Genomic DNA, 20,648 nt, shown 5'->3' with positions numbered 1-20,648 from the left:
CCCAGGACAGTTGCTGGTGAAGAACTCTGTACAGTATTTATTCAGAGTTCAGTTATTGCTTGTTAATTGTTTCCTGCCACTCATCCTTCAGGTTCATCTCCCTGAATCTTTTGCCCCTGCTGTCACCCCCAGCTGATTCTCATCTCCCACCCCCCAAGACCCTACACTCAGGCGACAGGTGTCTAGGGCACAGGTGGGCGACCCAAGGCCTCAGAGCCACTGCTGGCAAACCCGGTGCCCGTGTGTGGCTGCCCAGGGTCTGTTGGCCTCTGCTGTGCAGAGCTCCAGGCAGCTGCCAGCCTGCTTTCAATATCCGCTCGCCCCTCACTGGCCTACCAGCCAGACGGTCCCCTCCCCAGCCCCTTTCTCTTTGAAGAAAAGTGATTTAATTTCATGAGACTTTAGGGTAATCATGTTATGATCTTCAACATTAACCAGAACCAACTCCCTGCTACAGGAGGGTGGGGAAGGAAGAGGGAAGGAAAAAGTAAGCAGGCCCATTTGGGATTGCCAGAAAAGACAGGCGAAAGAAAATCACAGCAGCTGCTTCGCTGGTTCCTCTGACGAGGATGGGCCTCTGCCAGAGAGGGGGGCCCCTGTGCCAAGGTTTCTGGGAACAAGGAAGTTGGGTTTGGCAGGACCTCTGTTCTGCAGGTTAATCTGCTCTGTTCTGAGGGAAATACTGGTTTTCATTCTTCAGCCTTCCTTCTCTGCCCTCTTCCCCGCTATTCCACCTCCCACTGGCTCCCCATCAGCTGCACACATAAACACCCACCCACCGGGGTACCCTCCTCAGTCATAGCTCAGGGGCCTCCCTGCCTCCTCTCCAAGGCCCGGATGATGAGCTGCTGTAGAGACCCGGTCAAGGAGCCTCTTTGATTATAGCTCAGTTTCCGCAGCCCCGCCCACTTCTCAAAGCCTTTTAGACAATGAGATGAAACTTGGTGAGAAGACTGGGTGAAGGAAAGGCAAGAATGAGTGAGGGGAGTGTTAGGAAGATGAAAAGAAAAGAAAAGAAAAGAAAAGAAAAGAAAAGAAAAGAAAAGAAAAGAAAAGAAAAGAAAGTAATTCAGGACCACAAGCCCAGAATAGTGCTCTAAGGGTTAGCTGGAGCCAGGGAGGAATTCTCACGAACAATGGTCCTTCTTGGCAGACAGTTCAAGGGTGTGGTGTACACTTGAAAAAACAGCAAATAACTCAGGCTCCACGGCCACCAGGGCGGGTGTTGGCATAAAGCTAGAAAGCTGGGGTAAGGGACTTCATGGGGACCCCAAAATGACAGCTTACAGGGGGAAGGTGCACCCACGAAGTTCTGGCGTTCGAAGTATCTTGCCAGTCCCAGCCGCATGATGGGCAACGATGGTGCCCAGCCCAGGCTCCTCCCCTCCTCATAGCCCTGCCTGTTTGCTCAGACCTCCTGAAGTCTGCAGCTTCTCCTGCCCTGGCAGGGAGCGGAGCCTGCACCATGAAAGGGGCCTGCAGCAGACTCACAGGTACCATGGTGCTGTGTACGGCCACTTCTCCTGCCCTCGTCCCTGGGCAAACCCCAGCATCCATTCAGATTTCAAGCAGGGCCTCAGGGCTGTCTTGGGAATCCCGGAGAAAAACAGACCCTGGGTGTGACTTTAACCCACTTCTGAAGCACAAGGAAAACATTGTGCGTAAGGCATTATTCTCCTCTTACTCCCAACTGCATTCAAGGCTTTGGCTGGGGTTTCTGCACTGCTCTGGGCAGGCAGGTGGGCGCATCAGTCACCTGAAGCTATACCTCCTACTCAAGGCAGTTCTGAGCCAGCCTGAGACGGAGAAACTGTAATTCCTTTTAATGCACTCTTTTTCTCTGCAAACACGTCTTGTGGGATTCTTTCAAAGTCATATTAAAAAAATTTAATTTAAGATAAAGGTCAAACAGTGTCGAATGAAGGGATTACAGAGTCTAATTACTGCCAATGTGAAGAAATATCATTAGATTAGGAAAGTGATCAAAACAGGCTTACAGCAAGCCTTGGACCGTGTCAGGAGCTTAACATGGTGGTTCCAGGGACTGCCTTTGGGTGCCTGAGAAATTCTAAAGAAACTCACTGTGTCCCAGGGTATCAGTCAGTCCACTGTGGCACAACCAGAAGGAATATGTCCCCGGCAATCTCAAGCAGGTACCCTCAAATGACTGAAGGAGGTGAGAGCGAGCCAAGCCTGCCGTACTTCAGCCTTCCGAGACTGTCCTCTCAACCAGGAAGGTTCTCAGAGTGAGAGAGAATTAAGTGAGGGGGGTCAGGGTCACAAAAAAGGCCTGATGGGAAGCAACCCAGCAGGAGGTTATGGTGGGCAGGGAAAGAATAAGGCAAAGCGGCTACTCCAAAATTCTTGGTAGGATCAAATTAGGGACCAGAGGCCAGACTCAAAAAAATGATAGTTTTATAGCTCGAAGAACACCCCCTTTAAATGGAGAGACCCAGGGGCTGGAGATGTGCCTCAGGATGGAGCATTGGCCGTGCCAACTAGAGGCCCTGGATTCCATCTGCAAAAACACCACACACACACACACACACACACACACATGGATGGATATTAAACTGAACTCCAACTCAGTGGCTGCTCAGCTCTATGGCAACATTGGGACGAGGAGGCGGGAGATGAGTTCTAACTCCCTCTTTCCATCACATTTTACATGAAAACTACCCCCACAGGGCTCATAGCTAACATTTACCACATGGACTCAGGCCCTGCTGCTCTAAGCACTTGAATGTTAAGTCAATGACCAGCAATCACAGGACTGCATATGATGCTGCTAAATCATTCCAAGTAGCTAGGGGAAATTGAGTCACAGAGTTAAATTAAGGTGAAGGAGTACTAGGATACAGAGCCAAGCTTTGACCCCACAGACTATAGAGCCTCCTGAGAGGAAGGGGGCCTAGTGGCCCTGACTCACCCCCTCAAGTTTCCTGGGAGATGGTTTAATCTGATTTACAGATGGTTCCTCTAGTCTACAGCATGACACTGGGCCTGACTACAATCTCCCAGAGAGATGAAGGCAGGACATAGCAGGCTGTGAGAAGGACATTAAAAGTTCTACCACTTAGCTAAATGGAGGCCCTTCTTTCCAGCCCTTCTCTTGGAAACAACTGGGAGTCCTAGCAAGTCTTTTCCTGGTTTTCATATTCTGTGTGTGTATGTATGTGTGTGTATGTGTGTGTGCGCACGCTCACACTTTCCCCCAAGAGACTCAGTCTTCATGTTCTTATTTCAAGTCACTCCTGCTTTTTGGCTAGATTCTGTCCTCCAATCCCAGTTGGGAACCAGAGGCATCAGATCTATGGAATGTAGACAGGGCCAGACCTCCAAGGTGAAAAATATGGGAAGGAGAGTAGGATATTCAGAATTCAAACGCCTCGGAAAGGAAATGACCTCGCTGGCTCCATGTTTTGTTTATAACACAGTGAAAGTGATTAATCCACAGTCACCAAAATAGCTTGTGCACAGAGACTGTGGAGGTTTCCTAATTACGAAATCGGAAGGAAAAAAAGTGTTCCTCCTCCTGCTTTAGAATAACAGAAAGCCAGTAAAGTGGGAATTAAACTCATCATTACAGAAGACCAAAAAGAAATGTCCTTAAAACTTAATTTCCATTCACTTTTTTTTTTTAAATTCCCATAACTATAAACTAGTAGAAGAGATCTTTCCAGTGTTTCAATAGGAAAATCCCTGGGAGGGGAAGTGAGGTCTTGGTGCCTGAGAGGTTCCAAGCCAACAGCTTCGTAAAGTGCTTTGGCAGGCCCCCATCCCTTGGGATTGTGAAACCCATCCACACCCCAGGGACAGAGTATCCACAGAGGCTGGAGAAAACCGCTGGAAACCCAGAAGCTGTATGTGAGGACTTAGGGGCGCAGAAGAATTTATTCCTGTAAGCACAGAGGGCTGGGAAAGTGTCCAGAGTGTAAGGCACTGGCCAGGGAGGTGGCAAGTGGTCCACCTGCCACACAGCTTAGAGGCCAGCCGCGCTCTCCCTGAGCCTCTGGTCCTGCTCTGGGAATCAGTCAGTTGGCGCACAGCTCCTTCCCAAAGGCCTCAAATGAAACAAAGCCTACAAACATAAACAAACAAGCGAAAAAGCCAACAGAACATAACCTGACCTTCTATTTGCACCAAAGAAGTACAAACCCTTTTCAACTTGTTTCTTACTCACTCATACAGTTAGAAAACATTTATGAGGTGTCCCCAGTGAGCCGGAAGACCCGGGAGGCACTGAAGCATCATTGTAACATGGCCCAAGCTCCAGGGAGGCAGGAGCAGCTGAGTGGCTTCAATACCCAAACAGTAAGTGATGGCTCAGCTCTTGGCATCAAGTCTGGAGTCTCAACCCCTAGCTTATTGGTGAGGGACCAGACAGACACAAGTGCCTTGAGGAACTCTAGACCCAGTCCAAGAGATATTTGGGCAGCACAAACTTAAGGGGGGGCTGATGAGGGCAGGAAAATGGGCAGCTGGAGGCAGATGAAGAAGATTTTAGCTTCCATGCCAAAGAACCTGGGCTTAAGCCTGTTATCTCACCGTAGCACAGGCTCAAAGAAACGAAGTTGCAAAATACTCGGCATCCTTCTACATCTCCCTGAAACTCAATCCGGTTACTTCCTCGATTCTTCACGGTAACAGTCAGAGCACATCCTCCCCCTCGCCATGCCATTTCAACAGCGCTTCTGCCATCCACGGGTTCAATTCCTCCATTCTCAACATCTGTCGTGGAGAGCCCTGTCTCACCAGCGCAAGAAAGCAGCCCGTGCAAGCTCACCACGTCTCCGATGCCACTAGTACTGGTTTTCTTAGCCAGATGACATACACCGCTACATTTTATCTGTTTTTCATGTCTTATCAGTAGCCCACACTGGGGCGTCCCTTCTTCGGCATTCTCCCACGCGGTTTGCCGAGTTTAGACCTTCCTGTGAACACTCCCATATACACGCAGCTGAAGGTGCATTCTAGCAGAGACTCTGGGATTAGCAAAAGGATGAAGAAAGAGTTCTGCCTCTGCAGTCAGTTCCGATCATTATAAATTTCTGTAAGTTATGTTTTCCTAAAGCCCTGTCTCCAATAAATAAATAAAGCTTTCCTGCTTTTCTCTGAACTGACAACAAAAGTAATGCCCCTCCCCCAGTCCACTGACCTTATATTTGCACACTTGTACAAGTATCAGAGACAGGAGGAACCCCGGAACCCTTTGGCTAGCTTATCTTTCCGAGAATCAGTTGAGCAGCAGAATCAGTGATAGACCCTGTCTCAAAAAACTACAGGAAAGGCATGTAGCGCACAACCTTAACCGCAGGCTTTCTCGGAGTCTGAGGCCGGCCAGCCTAAGTGCGGCATTTCAATCAAAACCTAAGGAACAAGAAAGAACTGGCCACAGAAAAGGAGGAGAGGCGCAGGCAGAAGCTTGGGGAATGGAGAGAAGAGCAGTTATGGTTGCAGGAGGGAGGTGTGGCTGCAGCGTGGCATGATGGGAGCAGGGGCAGGTACAGATGCTTTTTTTTTTTTTCCCACCACAGTGTATCACTGTCTTCTGGAAATAGACCAAACCAGGGTTCTAGTAGACACAGGAATCCAGGGAACGGTCCCCCACAGTGGTCCAGGTAGACAGTGATGGCGGCAGTTTGAGAGACATGAAACACACTGAGTACGAGACTCCGGAATGGGCTGATGGGAGGTGGGAGTGGGGCTGGACTGGCTCTCCTAGCACTGGTCTAGGCGGCTTGAGATGGCCGTTAGACAGACATTCAGGAGGTGAGAAGTCGGCACGGGGAGGGGGCGAGGAGAGGCAAGGTCCAAAAGTAAACGTGTGAAGCTTTGAAATGGTTTCATGTGAAGAGGAGACGGCAGATGAGACGGCTGCAGAGTGAAGGAGTCAGGAGACCCTTCGGGGGAGTTCTACCAGGTAGAGGTCAGGTACAGGAGGACCAGGCCAGAGAGAAGGCTGTGAGGAGGGCAGATCAGTGAATGTCTGCTAGGTGAATGGGTGGGTAAGAGGGTAGATGGAGAGACTGGGAGATGGATGAATGGAGAGATAGACTGGTAAGCAGGTGGATGGATGGATGGATGGATGGATGGATGGATGGAGAGTGGCTGAATGGATGGGGAGATGGACAGATGGGTGGGTGAGTGGACAGAGAAATGGACACACACACACAAGCACAGAGGATTTATACGCAAACAGCCCTAACCAACTACCACAATCCTCAAATAGGACTATATCCTCCGTAGACTCATATGGTCCATGCGGTCAACTAGTTCCCACATACCTGAAGTGTAACATAATCCTCTTTCCCACAGCGCTAAGGTGAAAAACCAAGTACGTTGACCATGAGCAGCCAAGAAACAAGTGAAGGCCTAGTGACTACGCCTGAAGAAGCAAGGGAGACCCGGCAAAGCCCAGCGTGGAAACTCATGCACGCGGCTGGCGTCAGGGGCTCACCAGCCTCCCTAGCTGAGTGTCCACTTTTGGAACAGGGACTAAATCCTGCCTTCACTTGGAGCCAAAAAAGAAAAAGAAGAAATGCCATTTTGTGCTTCTTGTTGTGGCAAAACCACAACGCTTTACAAGCAATTATTTTGAGACATGAATGGAAGGCGAGGGGGTAGCTCAGTAGCACCCACAGCCCCGCTCCCACCCCAGCATGGAGTGTGGGGGAAGCTATGGAGCGTGGGGGAAGCCATGATACGGACAGTTTCACCTCTGGGACAGGATTTCTCAGCAGAAAGTAAGCAGCCAAGACATGCTTTCAGATTCTAAGTAGGCTTATAACAAATCCTGGAAACCTTCACTGTAATCCCGCTCTTTCTTTTCCTTTTTTTTTTTTTTTTTTTAACTTAAGGACAAGCTAGTGAATGCTGTTAAATTTCTACTACAGGCCGACGCTGTCACACCCACAGATGCAGTGAGTGTCAGAGCGCCCATCTCACCGTACGTGAAACGTGGTAATCCTGGAGTGCAATTTTATGTGCTATTTTCCCCGAGCTTTCTCTTGAAAAGCAGGTGACTTCTTGGGTAGCAGCAATTTACCTTTCACACTGGGTAGTCATCAAGGTGCCTGATTGCCCTGAATAACATTCCTGGCTGTCAGAATACTTCAAGGCTGAGAATTAGCATTTCAAAACCTTTTCAAATGAGGGTAGGGGGGCTCATTCGCTTAGCTGAAGGTTCCCTGGGCTGCAAAGAAGCAAGTGTTAAGTGCGCACCTGGGGAAGCCGTAGCTCAGCGGAATGTGGGACAGGGGTCTCCAACAATGCTCCAAGAGCCTGAGAAACAGTCTGGCTGGACAACAGTGCTGCCTAAGGTTTCCAGGAAGGATCTAGGTTCAAACGATTAGCCCAGAGTTCCTAAACTCATACCAGCATCCGAGAGACCCCAATCACGTCACTCCTGCCAGGAAGAAGTCTTTTGTTGGGCCATGACCTCTCATTTGGAGTTCGGACAACACCATTCCAAGAAAAGACTGGGGTTATTAAACCACGAAGACAACTTTAATGATTCGTTATTAGCAGTCAGTATCAGGGCCTGACACTTGACTGAGCTACAAGATCGATCAAGGAACCAGACTTAAGCTCTCATGGCCACGACCACTGTGCACCCCTTCTTGCCCAGACCAAAAGCTGGTTCTGGGTCCCTATGGATAAGCAGTGGGGTCCAGACCTTCAGGGGCCACCAGGGAACCCTGCTCCAGACCATGGATCTCCAGAGAGGGGCTCAGCACTCTGTGCCTCCAGTAAAGCCAAAATGGGCCAATCACTCGGCCAGACACAGTGGACGTGGCCCACCTGCCTGCCGTCTGTCATGACACTCCTGCTCTATCTCCCAGCTTCTAGCCAAACCGCCTCCCGGATGAATGCTCCCTAGAAAGGCCAGCTTCACCCTTTCCTTTGGGTGGTCATCATGGCTCAGCCTGTGAATACGCCTAGGGTCAGGCCCCTGCTTCACACTGTTTTTCCCTGCCACTCCAGTCCTCTACTTTGGGAAAGAGTCCTTGGAACAACCCCTCCCATGCCTCACTTCCAGCAGTACCACAGAGGAGCCGGTGGGCACGCAGGGCTGGAGCGAGCGGAGTGGGAGGGCTTTAACATTCCAGAACGCCGCAGAACAAAGCCAATAACATTCAACTGAGACTAGGCAAGGCAAGGTCCTTTTTCTCCATTTTATCCTTCTTAAATCGCTCACCCCCTCCCAAGCCTTTGTTGGATACTCCTTGTTATCTTTCCTAAACCCAGGATGGCTACTTACAACACAGATAAACAGTCTGGCATGCTGCTACAAGTTTTCTAACTTCCTGGCTGTCCACTGCTCTTGTGCTGAGGCCCATGATTGGTACAGTCATGGGGTGGCTAACGTGGCCACTCCGGGCAACTGGCTTTCTTCTGTTATGTCCTTTAACCCCCAAACAACCCACACGGATAAAAAGTGGATGCTTTCTGTCAATATGCACGCTCATATACATCGCGCAGCCTGCCCGGCTTCCTCCGGCGGGCGCTGTCCCGGCTGCCCTGACACTCCCCTCTTCATCACAGAAATGCTCTCACCACACGAAGCTTGGTCGTCAGACTTGTGCTCTGCATTCTCAAAAGAGACAACAACATTAATAGGAGACCTTGGGGACAACAAGAAACGAGAGGTTGCTGTTTGATCGTGTCGCCTACTGGTGTGTCCAGTTGACAAGGGGTCAGTGGTCCTGGGGAGTCGGTCAGCTTGACAACAAGCTGGAGTAAGCTGAGAAGAGAGGCCCACAACTGAGAGACTGCCTCCCTAAGCCTCGCTTGTGGGCAAGCCTGTAAGGTATCTTCTTATTGGGCGACCCACATGGGAGGGCCCAGCCCACTGAGGGTGGTGCCAGCCCCAGGCAGGCTGAGCATGCGCCATGAAGAGCCAGTCGGGAAAACAGCGCTGCTCAGTGGCGCCTCCACGGCAGGTCCTGCCTCTAGCTTCCTTCCTTGATCTACCCTGACTTCCCTCAGAGATGCAGTGTAGCCTGTGAGCTGTAGGTGAAATAAACGAATCATTGTCCCATCCCCTGCCCCGCCCTGAAGCTGCTTCTGGTCATGGTGTTTTATCCCAGCAATAGAAACCTACGACACGGGTGGGATTGGGGGTGGGGGGAGGACTAAGGAGGGGACTACAGCTGGGGTACAAAATGAATAAACTGTAATTAATATTAAAAAGTAAAATAAAAATTTTGAAACCTACGACACCCTCTCAGGTCTCCCCATCTACATGAGTTCCCTTTAAGACAACGTAAAATTTGTCTAATGTGAAGATTACCATTCAAGACACAGATTCAGTGGCACTTGGAACATTCACAATCTCCCACAACTACCACTCCTGTCCAAAAACGTCTTCATCGCTCCCAGAGAAGAACTTGTACCCATCTTCCTCTTCCTCCAATCCCAGGCTACCTCTCATCTTTGCCTGTTCCGGACTCTTCGCAGAAATATGTTCACCTATGTGAGCTTTGGTGCTGGTCTCATCCCTTAGTGTAATGTTTTTGTGGTTCACCCATGCTGTAGCTGGATGACATCTTAACGGATGACGTTTGGCTGCATGCGCAGGCGCGCGTGTGTGTGTGTGTGTGTGTGTGTGTGTGTATGTTTTCATTTGTTGGGAGGCACTTGCGTTGTTTCCGTGTTAAGCTACTGTGAATAGTGTGGCACTCTGACATTCTTGAGCAAGTGACTTGTTTTGCATATCAGCTCTCAAGTCTTTGGGGTGTAAACCTAGGAGTGGAACTGCTGGATCACATGACAATTCTAAGTTTAAAATGGGAGGGTTTGTTCCCGCTGTTGTTTGAGGCGAAGTATCGTGTAGCTGAGGCTACCCTTTAACTTCTGACCTCCCTCCTCCACTTCTTGAGTGTTGAGATAACCCAGAGTGTGCTAGGCAAGCACTTCATCAACTGAGCCATATCCCAGGCATTTCTTTAACACCTCTATGTATACAAACGGACACCCATTCATCACGACACTTTTATACATGCATATAATAAACTTTGACTGTGTGGGTTTTTGACGACAGGACTAAGCTCAATTCATACCTGTTCTGTTTTTTCCAGGGTCATCTGTGGTCAGAACTGCACCTCAGATAGCGTCTTAACAAGCCAGCAGTGCACATGTGTGAACTCAGGTGCTCTGGCTCCGAGACATGGGCTCTTCAAAGGCCGTGTGTCAAGCTCACAACTATTTCCCTCGCACCTCAAAGACCGATGCTAAGACAGAAGCTTAGTAATACCTGTGCCCTCTCCCAAGTCAAAATGCTCAGACCCAGAGAAAGAATTCTTGATGGAAACTGTTCACCCTCCTCCAACCTGCTGTCATTATGTCCAAGTTTTTCCTTAAGGGTACCTTTGGGGGCCTTAAAAAAAAATCTCAATTAACCAAATATCTTATGCAGGCCCCAATGCTTACAAAAATTCTACAAGGCATATCTGACTACCTCTTCTTATGGATGAAAAAAATAGAACAACACTAACTCCAAAACTCAGCTCCCTGGTTGCGCCCTCCCTTGCACCACCACATTCAAGACAATACAATGGGTAGGACAGGGTGGTTGTGAGTTAGAGGCCAGTCTGATGGACAGAGCAAATTCCATGGCAGCCAGGGCTGCAAAGCGAGATCTTGCCTCAATGGTGGGTGTTTACATCAGGACTGAGAAAGGGCTGGAGTGTGTTCAGTCATGCTGTATTAAAAAGCAGATAGGTAAAGAGTGCCGTTTTCAGTAAAGCCACTATCCAATGCTGCCCTTAAGGGGCAGGTAGGGTGGCCCAGTGGTAGGAACATGGCCAACATGCATGAGTTCTGCCTTTAGCGCAGCTACCAAATAAAAAGCTATACTCCAGGGAGTCGGGTGAAACTCTGGAAAACGTATTCCCTTACATGGACGTTCAAATCCACCCACGAGGCTTCAATGGGGGTCAAGCATTCGGCCTTCCCCCTGCAGGTTTAACGGAGATGCTTGATAAACATGAATACACAGAGGCGTTATCAAAACAAGGAGGGAGCCACGAGCCAGTCAGTGCAGAATGGAAAACTCCTTAGAACACTGTGCTAACAACAGGGCCTGTGGGCACGCTTACCTGACAGCCGGAGGGTGGCCAAGAGTCACACCGCCACCCCTGCTGAGCAGGTCACCAGCAGGAGCAGCAAGCACCTGGGATCGCTAGCAAACAGACTTTGGGGTCAAGGACCCCTCTAAGCCATACCCAAGCCCTAGCAAGCCTCTGGGCTCCCAGAGAGGAGGGGTGCTGCTGGGTGTCCCCACCTCAGTGACATCACTGTTGTGCTTCACCTGGTCCCCTGCTGTACCTGGTTAAACGCAAGGTGACGTGCTCAGGTCACAAACTGAGACTTCACCTGTGGCTCCTGAGCTGCATAGGAGGTGTTCTCTAGGGTAGGGGAATGATGAATGTCGAATGAATGAATGAGCAACTGGAGTTTAAACACACCCAGAGGGGATAGAGCCACAGCTGGAGTTGGGGAAATACCCTTCCTATCACTTTCAGCAAAAGGCTCCCTTGTAGTGAGAATTTTGGTTTCTTCAAAAGTCATGTTATGTGGATGTTTACGTTCTAATCCCAGCCGTGGGCTACGAGGCTGCTTCACAGCAGGTAATTATGATTTGCCTCATGCACTACTAGGGGCATATTTTTTTGGCCAGCTGCGGACAGTTTAATTCTGGGAACTGTGGAAAGGGTATAAACGGGGCTCTGAGCGCCTGCAGCGGTGGGCAGCCGCTGGTCCCTGCTGTTAGTTTTCGCTGCTGTGTTTGCCGTGGCTGGATTGCTGATTGGCTGGATTGCCAGATATTCTGAAGAAGACTGGACTTGCCCCTGGGAACCCGATGACCCTGGTCAGCAGGAAGTAGTCTAAACAGATCTGCATCCCCTGTCCCCTCCAACTTCTCTCTCACCTACCTAGTATTGAAGGTTGGAAGGGACTGAGATGGGTTCTGAGTTTAAGAACACAAATAAAATAGCTTAAAAAAAAAAAAAAAAACACCACCAGCTCTCCATCATCACTGCCAACTCTTCCCTATGGCTCTGGGCCCTCTGTCCTCCACACCTCTCAAAGGGTAGAATGTAGACAGGCAGAGCCGAATGCTCACACATCACCCCAGGACCCCAAACATGCTCCCAGTGAGCTGAATGAATGGCATGTTCACCCTGGACAGTGGTCCACACCACAGCAGCTCCCACCTCAGCCTCGACCTGCTCTGCCAGTAGCACACTCCTCTGTGGCGGCCAGTGTGAGCAAGAGTTCCTGGAAGGCTGGTTAGCTAGTTGGAATTGCAATGACTGCAGTGAGTACGAATGTTGCGGGTCCACAGCCTGGTTGCTTGGCCTTCTTATTAGCAGTTCCTTGCCCATACCTGTGCCTGACCTAACCTTAGGTGAAACCTTTTAGAGTCGTCTATTAACTTGACAGACCCTGAGATTCTACCAAACAGGCTAGGGCATCAGACAGCATCTGAGGGCCTATAGCACAGATTTCTCTGCTTCACTATTATAGCGCGCCTCGCTGGTGTGCCCACCAGGGTATTGAAAAGTGTCTTGATCAATGTCTTCCTCTGTTCCGTTAGTGTAAAACGTGGCAAAATATTACAGTGTTGTAACATGGAATTTGGGGAAACTTGAATCTGGGTTCCGAGACTATGGTGGCACATATCTGGCTCTAGAATAAATGACCTTTCACCCCCTATGAGGTAGGAGTTGCATGTTGGCTTGGACCGCCTCCAGGTAAGGCCAGCGGCATTGGGCCAGGCCTGAAGGCAGAATCTCAGATCATTTAACCCGGGGGCCCCTCCCTCCTTTTCCTCGGTTCCGTTATCTCCCAGCCCCCACCTGACCTGGAAACCTCCATTCTCTGCAGTCCTCAGAAGCAAACCTTAGCTCCTCCTGATACCCACAAGATGGCAACCCTCCTGCCTCCTTGTCTTCCCCCTTCCTCCCCATGTCTCAGTGACAGCAAGCGCCTTCCTACCTCCAGACTCCCACCCCACTTGCTCTCTTGACCTGTCTCCAGTTTCTGCAGAGATGGCCTCGTGGGCAAGGCCACCTCTACCTTGTCTAAGCATCCTCTCTGATCCCTAACTGAACCTTCCTTCCTTCCTTCCTTCATGCCTGTTCTCTACATGGAGCAGAAACTCCATGAGAATGGAGACTACGTTTGTCCACTGTTGTGTATGTACCTTCTGGAACTCTCCAGGACACAATGATTGAAGGTGGTTGTAGATGAATGAACGAGTCAGCGAGTGTATGAGTGAATGAATGCAACAAGGGGAGCAGAGTGTCTCCTATTACACGGGCACCAGCAGGGGTCTGCCCTTAACCACAGGGCCTGAACCCCAGCTGGCTGATCCACCCTGGTAGCCATTTAACCCCACCAGGAAGCTGCCAAGGCAGCGTGTGTGCCCAACTTCCCTTTATCACAACAGATAAAACTTTACTCTGCCCGTTTAAACCACCATTGTCTGGCCTTCCCCCTCCCCCCCAAGGGAACTTCAGAACCAAAATTCCTTTCTGCCCTTCATTTCTCTGCTTTGTGTCGACAGAAATGCTCCATTTAGCATCCCTAAGGGTCCATTTGCATGCCAAAGCCCTGGTTGTGCTGCCCTGCTGGAGGCTTGTGACCCTGATGGACGGCAGGGCTCTGCAGAGACACAGGAGCTGAGCCCATCTCCTTCGTGCCCCCCCCACTTGGCATGGTGGCCCTCCTAGCTGGCCAAACTGCCCCCTTACTGCAGACACTCAGCGTGTGTGCTTTCTCCAGCTCTTGTTCTCGTAAACCCCGCCACTACCTCAGATAGGCACCTGTTGATAAATGTTGCCCGACCCGTTAAAGTGAGCCAGGAAGGCCTACGTTCAAAAGCTGAAAACGCTTTTCTATTTTGCCTTATTTGAAAATGCTTTCATCCCAAAGGAAAGCTCCCGCCCCTCGATGAGACAAGATGAATATTCCCACTACAGAACAAACAGGGAAATGAATCCCGCTTCACGTCCCTTCCCCCTCTTTATCTGTATTCAAAGAGCAATCAGCAGCCGTGATCCCAATGAAACAGGATGGGCAAACTAGGCAGGGCTGCTAGTCACGGCATAGGCTCTCATGCTCCAGAAAGGCCTAAGTGATGCCCTGAAAGATGGTAACACTTACCTATCAAAATACACTTACCTATCAAAATACACTTACCTATCAAAATAACAATTTGTATATCTTAAATATATACAGTTTGTTTGTTAGTTAGATCTTGGTGAAGCTCACCAGGAATCTACTCTGCCTGTGCTTTGGCCTGACAATCGTCTCCCACATCTGCCTACAGCCAGACAGAGAAGCCCCTCTGGAAAGGCTGTTGCTAAGTTCTCTTTCTGGAAGAGGCAGTTCCAGTCGCGGCCTACCCTTCATTCCCAAAGTACTGCGCTGTTCTCCTTTTCACGGTAACCTAACATGTTGCGTACAGCGTCAACAGCGTGTGCCAGGCAGCCACTGGGATCCCTGCCAAGCCGACACGAGGCTACCCAGTCGCTGGCTCTTCACACATCTGGTTATTTCGCTGGTTAATAGCTTTCCTTCCTTTCTGGTGAGCATTCTCCAGGCTGCCCAGGGGCTTTTCCATGATGTGTTTGCCCAATGTGGATGTACCGAGTGAGCATCTGGGCTGGCACAAGGGCTTAAAAAAAAATTTAAAAAAAAAGCCAGAAAACCTATGTTCAGAGGACAAAATGTGTATGTTTGTCAAGACACCTTATTGTATATGGAAACATATGTGATTGGTACACTTCAGCAAAGAGCAATCCATTAAGGGAACCACTCCAGCGCCAACACCCCCATTCCGCAAAGCAGGGTGAGGCTGCATCTAAGGCCAGGTGCGAGGGCCGGCAGCCCAGGCTCTGCAGTCAGCAAATCTGCGCCCCAGGCGCTGGCTCCAATCTACCTCTGATAAAAGGGACCCAGGTCAGCAGAGGAGCAGGTTTCTGGCAATCCTGAGTGGGGGCAGGAGAGCTCCCAGGATGGCCTGGACTGTCTGCGAGCTCTGACAAGTTGAATTTCTGGACTCAAATGCCAAGCCAGGCCTGGCAGTGGCCAGGTTGAGCCTCCTTCCTTTGTATCTAAAACCACTTTTTGTCTGAAAGCCGGTGTGACGTTGAGCGGCCTGCCAAGCACAGCCTGTGAGAAAGCTTCTGGGCCAGGCCACTTTCCCGAGGCCCCCACAGTGTGCTCTGCCCTCGCCAGGGCCACTGCATCATCAACCCCAGGCAAAAGCCCACCTCTCCCAGGATGCACCTTTTCTCAGATACCAGGCCAGGATGTTAGGAGGGCTCTTTGCCAGGCTGAACCAGCACCAAAGAGAAGATTCATTCTAGAAGAAGAGAAGGAAGAGGAAGAGGAGAAGGGAAAGTGGGAACTGAGGCAGACAGTCTTCCTGAGTTCATGGATGGCTGGGGAATGCTGGCACACCACTTCACACCCCAGCGAAGCTGACACAGACCCGATGGCCCTCGGCTCAATCTGAAATAATGTTAGATTTGAAAAAAAAAAAAAAAGTTGCAGAATGGTTCAGTTGCTGTTGCTCTGCTCAGTTTCTGGAATATCGTCTTTTTAAGATGTATTTATCTTAGGTGTGTGGTGCGGTGTGTGTGTGTGTGTGTGTGTGTGTGTGTGTGTGTGTGCGCGCGCACATGCGCACACAGCATGTACACTCAGAAGGGGCAGCAGATCCCCTGGAACCGCAGCTACAGATGGTTGTGAGGCACCATGTGGGCGCTGGGAACAAAACCACGGTCCTGTGCCAGAGCAGCAAGCACCCTTCACGGCTGAGCCACGTCTCCAGCCCTAGCCTTCAGACTCCTGAAGAGCAGGACCGGTTATTTTCCGGGATAGTTCTCCTCAGGGACTGTGTGAACATTACCAAATGCAAACCGTGTTTTTAGCCTGGATCCCACAGCTGCGGCAGGTCCTCGGCTCTCCTGCCTGGGAGTCGGCGTGTCAGGAGGTCCACCTGCCCCATTGCCAGCCGTGTTCAAACAGACTGCTGGGCCAGGGCGGCATGGCGCAGGTTCCCTTACCGTACCACATTTTTTTCCTCTGTTCAACTATGGCAAGATGCTCAGCTGCTGCCTCATAGATATCCCTTCTCTCCCCTTGTCCCTCCGCCCTCTGACATTAGCAGAACTCGTGATTCTTGCTCATAACCACCGCCGCCACCGGGGACTTTCTGACACCCAAGGCCTTCTTCCACGTTCACGGTCTTGTCCTCACTTATTATCCTATCCAAAAATAAGAACCTGGAAGAAAAAGCAGGCAGTGGTCCCTAAACCTTGTGTGCCTTTGCTTCATCTAAAGCACTTGGCACAGCAGACTTTCGCCCCATGTCCGAATAGCTGAGTTCAGGAACCCAAGCAAGGACTCAGAAATGCACATTCATTTCTCATTCCTACTTTTAAAAAAGAAGAAGAAGAAGAAGATGCGATTTACATAGAGCATAGTCATTTAACGCGTACCATTCCATACCATGCACACAAGACCGCAGGTCTTGTCTGATTCTAGGCCGTCTTCACCTAGGGCGGCACACCCATTAGCCGTCACCCCCTCAGCCTCTGGCCACTAGCTATCTGTCTTCTGCCTGTGTGCATTTGCCTAGCCTGGCCGCTTTCTACGCAGAACATAGAGCACGCCGCGGCAGGACGGTGACCAGTTTCCTTCAGCTAGCATTATGTCCACAAAGCCTATCCTTGCCTTAGCATATGTAAGTCCTTTCCTCCTCAGGGTTAAGAACGTTTTCACGGTATGGATACACACTTACTGTGTCTTGCTTATCCACTCATCAGCAGACAGACCTTTGGACTATATGTGTTTCTTGGTGATCACCGCTGTGAACATTTGTAGACAAGTTGAGACACCCCTTTTTGCTTCTAATAGTACTTTCGGAATAGCTGGGATATAGAGCGACCCGTTCAGTTCCTTCTGAGGGATTATTTTCCAAAATGGCTGCACTGTGTTCCATTTCTGCCAGCGTGTAAGGGTTTCAGTTTCTCCACATCCTTCCGATATCTGCTCATCTGTGCTGTGGCAGCCCCCTCCTGTTCCAACCACCACGCCTTCTTCTTAAACATAAGCTAAAATTAAGACCTTTCTTCCTTAAGAAGCCACAGCAATGAGACAAGCAAGGAAAGCAGCTTGCTCTTTATTATATGTCTTTTTTTAAAATAAGACTTATTTTTATTTATGGCTTTCTCGGTGTGTGTCTTTCTTCTTTGTATTTTCCTGGTGCGTTTATGGTTTTGGACATCTTCCCATGTGCTTGTTTGCCATTTACATACCTTTTGGAGAACCATACTGGGCTTTATAGCCATTTGTAAATTCCGCTGTCTTTTTAAGGACGTTTCTGACTTTTACTCATGTAGTCTTTATCAGACTTGCAGCTATTTCTCCCATTCTGTGGGCTACCCTGCAGGTTTTTGACCCTGCCTTTTAAAAGACAGGTTTAGTTTGGGATTCTAATCAAGGGCACATTGAGCCGTTTCTATCCTGTTTCCACACAGAACTTTTTATGCAAATTGTCAATGGACTGATCTATGAAAAAAATGTTACAAGGATTTAATAAATACAGAAGCTCTATTTTCAAACCTTGTTAGCATTGCCAGGCACGGTGGCACAAGTGTGGGTGGCAGAAACAGGTCTCTGTGAGCTCAGGGACAGCCTGGTCTATAAGCAGGTTCCAGGACAGCCAGGGCAATGACCCTGTCATTCACACCTGGAGAAGAGCATAAAGCACTTCATTACATTGTCTCACTTTCAGAGATGTTCTGGGATGTGAGCACAGGCCCTGTGTGTGCTCCGGCAAGCATTCCGCCACCAGCTAAACCCTATCTTTCTTCTCTTTTCTTTTTTTAAAATTCTGTTCCGGCTCTGTACTTAGGTCTCCTTTCCATTCCAAATGATATTTATTTTTCTCTTCCTTTTTTTTCTCCCCTTGACTACTTTTCCCAGATATTTGTTTATTTTTATTACCCTTTCCAAACCACCCTCACTTGGCTTTGGTTGGTTCTCTCTGTTGGATATTTGTTTTCTAGTTCATTGACTTCTGCTCTAATTTTTATCTCTTCCTCTCCCCTCCCCCTGCCCTTTTCTGCCTTATTCTATTTTTTTCTAATTTCTTAAACCAGCTACCTCGCTCATTAACTTTCAGCCCGTCCCTTGCCTTGGTGCTCAGCGAAGCACTCTCCTCACCTTCCTTCCCATCTTTCCTTCCATGAATTTAATCACTCCTTGGCAAGAGGATGGGGAGAAATAGAGGCAGCCATGGGATCTGCTCGTTCTGCAGGAAGCTGTCTGTGGAAACGCTCTTCCACAGAGCTGAGAGCTCCAGGAACTAGCACTGCCACAGCCAAACCAAGCCATTTGGGGTCATATTTCACTCCAAGGTGGCACCCCAAGACGGTGAGTTCTAGCGGCTTCACCATCTTGTTCTTTGCAGACTGCCTATCTGCCAGGCCAAAAGGCAAGGGGACAGATGCTCATGCAAAGACAAGAGTGAGCCAAAGCAATGAACTCAGCCAGCTGTCGGTTCAGATGGCTCCGGCGCCACCCTAGCAATCATCTTGTTTTCTTCTTTTGCTTCCAGCCCTCACTCCCAGCACACTGTAGCCCCGAAAGGACGTAGCAGCGAATCTGAAAAACCGTCAAACCATCATGATGGAATGAAAGGGTTAATGGGGGCTGAGGGACCATCTGCCCAACTCAACTGCATCAGGGAGCAATCCTGCCATCAGTCAGGCTAAACTGACACTCAAGGTTTACACAGAAGGCATTGTTCCCTGAACCCCCCTTCTGGTGGTTCTCTTTGCTCCGACCTTGTGGCAAGTGCTTCTGCACAGCTCTGAGTGTTGCAAAGGCCAAAGAACTTCGTCAACTAATTTGTTAAATACTGAGAGTTAGTATATGTTGAAGCACCACAAGTGTTTTGACCCTGGGCCACAAAAAGAAGTTATAGAGTATGTGGACAGTAAAATCCCAGTATGACTGATTTGGTCAGAACACCAAATCCAGTTCTTTTGGTTTCCACAAAGTGATCACATATACTCAAAGAGATTATTCTGAGGGAAAACAAAAACAAAAACAGAACTCCCAGCAGGCTTGAGAGTGGCTCAGTGGCTAAGAGCACTTGCTGCTCTTGCACAGGACCCAGGTTCAGTTCCCAGCACAACGGCTTCAAACTGCCTGTAACTCCAGTTTCAGGGATCTGTTGCCTCCTCTCTAACTTTGGTGGGTACCAGAATACATGTGATATTCATACATAGATGCAGGCAAAATGACCACACACATAAAATAAAATGAATAAATCTAAGAGAAATATGAATTTTTCAAACCTCCAGACCTGGTGGTAGATGAAGGTCAGGATGACAAATCCAAGTCCAGCCTTGGCAACCTGGTGAGACCCTGCATGAATACACGTGAAAATGGAGCTGGCAGCTCAGCACAGAATGCTTGTCTGGCCTGTGCTAGGTCCCTGCAGGCAGCTCAGCACAGAGTGCTTATCTGGCCTGTGCTAGGTCCCTGCAGGCAGCTCAGCACAGAATGCTTGTCTGGCCTGTGCTAGGTCCCTGCAGGCAGCTCAGCACAGAGTGCTTGTCTGGCCTGTGCTAGGTCCCTGCAGGCAGCTCAGCACAGAGTGCTTGTCTGGCCTGTGCTAGGTCCCTTCAGGCAGCTCAGCACAGAGTGCTTATCTGGCCTGTGCTAGGTCCCTGCAGGCAGCTCAGCACAGAATGCTTGTCTGGCCTGTGCTAGGTCCCTGCGTTCAAGCCTCAGTTCCTGAAAAACAAAAATGAACTGTCTCGACCAGCTTTGATAAACTAAACTGGAATGGAAACAGGTATGGTGGGACATGCCCAAAATTCCCACAAAAGCAGAAGGACTGACTGAAAGTTCAAGGCCAGACTGGAATACACACTGAGGCCCTATCAAAAAAAAAAAAAAAAAAAAGAAAAAAGAAAAATAATAAAAATATGTTGTTGTTGTTGTTGTTTATAAATAACTTCAGGAACAAAAGGAAATATCAAAACTACAATAACATCATCCTTGCAAAAAACAGTGTCAATAAGAACAACATGAACCCAAATGTATGTATAGGAAGTAGCCAAAGCCATAGTCCAGAGGAAAAGTCATCGCCCTAGATGGTTTACTGATATAAATAAGAAAATAATATTAATTGAGCTGAGAATTAAACAAAAATTAGGACAGCAAATAGCCTACACAATAAATTAGCAAAAAAGTAGGGGATTAAAAAACACACACTGTGTTCAAAAGTAAGGGTAAGGCTGGCAAGATGGCTCAGCGGATGAAGGTCCCTGAGCTCTGATCCGCAAGATCTACGTGGTGGGAAGGACGGAAGCGGGTCCCCACGTTGTTCTCTGACCTCCACCGGCCCACTGGGGGCATGTAGTGTGCACACATAAACACAAGCACAACCGCCAGTCACGAACTAGCGTAACACTTGAACAGACAGTGGCAACCTGGACCAGTGTACACGTAAGAGCTCTGAGGACAGGCAGGTGCTGTCCGACTTCCAGAGCGAGGCTTTGCAGCTGTGTGGCTCCGGACCAGCTCAGTGTCTTGACCACCCAACCCTC

At 49.3% G+C, this 20,648-nt stretch overlaps 1 protein-coding gene across 1 annotated transcript in view; it reads right to left on the bottom strand.

Annotated features, from left to right (window-relative positions):
• The window catches only part of Ntn1 (netrin 1), a 163,171-nt gene that overhangs the window by 119,994 nt on the left and 22,529 nt on the right, over positions 1-20,648 (bottom strand). The window lies entirely within an intron of this gene.

The sequence above is a fragment of the Meriones unguiculatus genome, chromosome 11, assembly GCF_030254825.1.
Source record: "Meriones unguiculatus strain TT.TT164.6M chromosome 11, Bangor_MerUng_6.1, whole genome shotgun sequence".
NCBI classification, from domain to species: Eukaryota; Metazoa; Chordata; class Mammalia; order Rodentia; family Muridae; genus Meriones; species Meriones unguiculatus.
The sequence above is the reverse complement of the archived record's forward strand: the minus strand, read 5'-3'. Positions and strand labels throughout refer to the sequence as shown.